The sequence below is a fragment of the Papaver somniferum genome, chromosome 8 (assembly GCF_003573695.1).
Source record: "Papaver somniferum cultivar HN1 chromosome 8, ASM357369v1, whole genome shotgun sequence".
In the NCBI taxonomy this organism is placed as follows: domain Eukaryota; kingdom Viridiplantae; phylum Streptophyta; class Magnoliopsida; order Ranunculales; family Papaveraceae; genus Papaver; species Papaver somniferum.
Genome location: NC_039365.1, coordinates 28379425 through 28383278, shown reverse-complemented (window position 1 = coordinate 28383278; position 3854 = coordinate 28379425). Strand labels below are relative to the sequence as shown.

The window sequence follows — 3854 nt, the reverse complement described above, 5'->3', positions numbered from 1 at the left end:
GATGTGCAGCCATCTTCGAGTGTGAGAAATCAAGGTGAGAAATGTGCACCGTGATATTTAAGGATGTACAAATTTACCTTTAGCTCATCCGGAAAATATGCAATTATAACACAACTTATATGTCGATACGTAGATTATAGATATTAAATTTTACTCCATGCATGTTCTTCTTCCAAAGATAGTCAAATCACATGGATTTAGAAGAAGGTATTCTGGGACTGGGTTTTTGATGCAAATCCTATGATGACATTAATTTAATTTGCTAAGTTGACGTGAAGGGGACGTAGCTCACATGGTAGAGCGCTCGCTTTGCATGCGAGAGGTACGGGGTTCGAACCAAATTCGGAAAAAATGATAAAAAATAATCGCTAGAAACAGGGATTGAACCTGTGACCTTGTGGTTAACAGCCACACGCTCTAACCAGCTGAGCTATTCCAGCTTAATTGTGTATAGTATGTATCAAATGCCAGGGAGAGGCAGTTGATACAATTTAAACCAAGATGGGTTATAAAGAGATCAACAGGGGTAGGTGTTAATCCCTTAGATGTGCAGAGAAGCGACGAACTAAGAAAAATCCTCTGATAGTAGTCCAACAGAATGGAAGGGTCAAACTTGGTTTCAAACCAAACAAGCGTTTATAGTAAAGCTATTTTAGGAAAAAAAGTAAATTTACACGATGCATTAGAAGCTGCACGATTGGTTCGATTCAAGATCCTTACCATATATAGCATACCAAATACTGACTTCCACAAAACGCTGCAGCCTTTACCATGACCGCAGTGCAAGCAGAAAACAGAAACAAGAACAAAAAACAGCCTCATCCTAGTAAGTTTTGAGTAAATGACACTAGCTTGTACTGCCTCAACCTAATCTTCACATGTTTGTGTAATATTTTAGACTAAAGACTAATCAGTTGGTATTTTCAGAAGGATAAATGAAAAATCACACAACTATTGAAATTGAAAACTGGATTCAGCTTAAAATCAGCGAAACCACGGTAAACACTTTCGAATTGTGTTGTCATATTTGGAAGATCAGGCACGCCAGGAAACTGCATAAGAACTATTTGCAAAACTGTAAAAAATAAACATCATATTGTTTGAGAGTTGGTCAGCTTCATGTCTTGCCAGAACATGCCAAGCGGAGTAAATTACTCCTGTCACAGATCACAGTTATGCATAGGATTAATTCTATCATTACGAGGGAAATAATTATCTAACCAAAAAGACTACCATTCAAGAAACATACAACACGCCTGAAAAATGTACGTATTCTATATCTATCAGAGCTACGTTTTCAAAGACGGCGACAAGGTGACCTGGATTACTGGTTTATAAATATCAATCGTACATAGGATCCTGCATAACAAGATGCCAGGTCAATTTTGGAACATTTTCAACACTACAATATCCTTGGTTCAGTACAACATTCTCACAATGACACATTGAGCAACAATTTCAATATACTGTTTAGTATTGGTAATTAATATTTCTTTACAGTAATACAATGCAAATAGCAATATTCAAAATGAGACAATAAATAACATCGTACAACTTCATTATGAGAGAAAAGGACACTATGTGATCTAAATCTTTACAATGCTCATCCTGTCCCATGTTTCAACCGTTTGTTCATTTAGCTAACCCTCCATTTTAGGATATATTGCCTTTGTATTAAACTTAGGCTTCATAAAGATACAGGTGATGGAACTAAAAAGCTAAATTCTAGCTAATTTTAGGATATATGCCTTTACCAGGCTTATCCTGTCAACAATAACCATTAAGTTTTTACTTATCCAACTATTGCTTTTTTTTTGATTTTGGTAGAACGGAATTTAAGTATGCTAGTAATTCACAGAGAGAGGTCTTTTACAAGTCACCTTCTGACAGGCGCTAGAGGAAGTCTGATCATGTCTTCTAGTGTTATTTTTCTGTCTTTCCATATCTAGCAGTCTTTTGTGAAGCATGGCTTTTCTGGTTCTCTTCCTGCAACTTCTCCCAGGCTAATGCAGTAGGAAGTAATTGAGTTTTGGAAACACCACCACATATTCCTCGATCATAAAAACAGTCATTCAGCTTGGTTATGTTTATAAAAAAACTACCACAGAAATGAATGGTGAACATCTAAATAATCTACCATTGTTCTTCCGTGTACATCATTCTTTCTCCTATTTAGAGGGGCTCAGATACACACTTTGCTTTGCTTTAGGCCAAGAGCTTAATATTTCCCTATGGTTGCCATGCTTTCAATAGTCTATAAATGAAATTTCCAAGTTCGGTGTCTTTACCACTATTTGTACGCCCTCTACCATCCTTACGGTTTGACAAGTTCGTTAAGTACATCACGAAAGGTAATCAAACATATTTTGACTCAAAGTTGGTTAGTCATAACATAAATACAGTTCTTTGGGCAACTTGGGACCCAAGCCAGCAAATCGGCACATGAGAAGGAAAAAAAAAACATCATTCACAAGAGGTAGGTTGTAAAATACAAAAGTACTTGTACCATAACTAAAGTTGCATACATCTAGGGCTGGAAGGAGGAACTTAGATAATAGTGGCAATGGAACATATGGGTGCCAAAATGTTGACTTAAGTTTTGAGCAAATTACATAGCATCTACTTATGTGCCTCAACCTAACAGAATGTAAACTTCACTTTGAAACTTTGAATGTTATTTTAAGACTAAAGACCATTTAGAAGAGAGATGAAAGAAGGGAACAACTACTAGCAAAAACGGTAAACTAATAAATTGACCTGAAATCAGTGAAGCCGGAATTGCAGACCACGTATTGTTAAGGGTATATCTCGCCAGTGTTGCCACAATAAGCCAAACCTTGTACCAAAATAGAAATATTGCACATTAGACTCCATAATTGTGAGGGGAAAACAATATGAATTCTGAGTAAAACAAACGAGTGAACCAGAAACAGAAACGAAAATGAAAAGTTACTTGTAAAATTTCTAAAAGTGATAAGAAGTTATAATCAATTTGGTTTTTCTACAGCTAATACCATGGAGTTTTGAGAGGAGCAGCATCTTTCCTTCATAAACTTCTCCATTAGATACAGCAGTTTTTTTCAATCTTCAGCTGCATATATCAAGTGAAGGTGTGTTCTTCTTCATCTTCTCCATCTATTTTCTCAGAGATTATTAACTTCTTCTTCATCTTCTCCATCTCTGTCTTCTTCTATTTTCCATTTAAACCTAACTAAAAATAAATTTCTTTCTGATTTACAGATTTAGGCTAATACTAGTGCAGTTCTTTTGGAGCATCTAAATGTCTGTAAGTACTAAACTTGTGTGATTTATTGTTTTTCAATGATAGATTTTGGAGCTTTTGATAAAGTGTGAGAAGATGTGATTTGTGATTATTTTTTTTCTTTATTTTTACTTCGTTACAGGAGAGACAAGGACCGGTGATGTTCCCCCCAAACACTCAAGACTTCTGTGCACAGAAGCAATTTGGTAGATGTGGTCAAAGTCAGAGACTCAGTCAAGAAGAAGAAGACAGAATCCGTGCCAAAATATCTGGTCCTTGGCCCGGTAAACAACACTCTTCTACATGTCACTCATTCAGCCTTGAAGACTGAAATGGTTGATGGTGTATTCAGGAATGTTGCTGAGTGCCGTCCAACATTAAAGCCACTCAATCCTCAGTTTCAAGCTTACGAGGACTCCTTGGGACGGGTAATTTCTAATGCCTATGATTCTGATAAACTCATTAGAGACTGCCTTTCAGTATGTGAGATTCTTCTGAGATCAAGAGAATCGGGATTGATAGGTTCTATTTTGGAAAGAATAGTTGATTACAGAGAAATTGGATGTGATATGCGTTTAGTTGGAAATCAATT

At 36.3% G+C, this 3854-nt stretch overlaps 1 long non-coding RNA gene and 1 other non-coding gene across 2 annotated transcripts; both read right to left on the bottom strand.

Moving 5' to 3' along the window:
• Window positions 1-366: 366 nt before the first annotated feature.
• TRNAN-GUU lies at window positions 367-440 on the bottom strand. Its single transcript has one exon. It is a non-coding gene; the product is annotated as a tRNA-Asn (tRNA).
• Window positions 441-2448: 2008 nt separating this feature from the next.
• LOC113306649 lies at window positions 2449-3415 on the bottom strand. Its single transcript, XR_003338759.1, has 2 exons — window positions 3015-3415; window positions 2449-2836 (listed from the first exon to the last, which is right to left on the bottom strand). It is a non-coding gene; the product is annotated as an uncharacterized LOC113306649 (long non-coding RNA).
• Window positions 3416-3854: the final 439 nt, after the last annotated feature.